Here is a 741-nt window from a genome sequence, read left to right as displayed (position 1 = left end):
GTGGGGTGGGCGAGGTCGCAAAAGGCCGGGTCCCATGCCGGTGGCGCCCGCGGGGGAAAAACACGGGTTATTTTAGTCGCCAGCGTATCTCGTGAAATCCAGGAAATTCGATTCTCTCGACGCCCGGCTGCTTTCTCCCCCGTCGCGAAAAGCCGCAAGCCAACAAAAACACATCAAAGCAGGGAGCGAGGCGAGGTGAGGGAGGGAGGAGAGAGAGAAGGAAAAAAAAAGAGAGGCGAGGAGGCCTCTCTCTCCTCTGTCGAAGGAGTTGGAGGAACGGGCGGAAGCGGGAGTGGTTGGTGGCCGGCGGCGCATGTGAGGCTGCGGAGGCGGGGGGAATTGGGATGGGGGTGGGAGGCGGAGGGGAGGTGGCGGTGTCAGCGCTCGCGGAGGAGGGGACGAACACCCTGGCGGATCGTGTCCTTGGGGCGTACCGGCGGGCCCGTGAGATCTCTCGGGAGGCGCTCCACGTCAGCTTGAGGCGGGCCTTCAATGTCTTCTGCTCTCACTACTCCAGCTTCAACTTCCACGATGACCGGGGGGTACGCCTCCGGCTACTCTGATGTCGAGCTGCGACTAGATCTACGCGTTGGTGCTCAACTCCAGCAGAGGCCTTGGCGAAACTCCTGGAGGATGAGGGAATCCCGCCGGACGACCCGGGGACGAGCTAACTGTTTCGGGCCAATTTGCCAAAAAATATGTAAATAAGTTAAGTGAATTTCGAAATTGCTTTTGCGATGG

Source organism: Setaria italica, chromosome IX (genome assembly GCF_000263155.2).
Source record: "Setaria italica strain Yugu1 chromosome IX, Setaria_italica_v2.0, whole genome shotgun sequence".
Classification (NCBI taxonomy): Eukaryota; Viridiplantae; Streptophyta; class Magnoliopsida; order Poales; family Poaceae; genus Setaria; species Setaria italica.
This window is presented reverse-complemented; position numbering follows the sequence as displayed.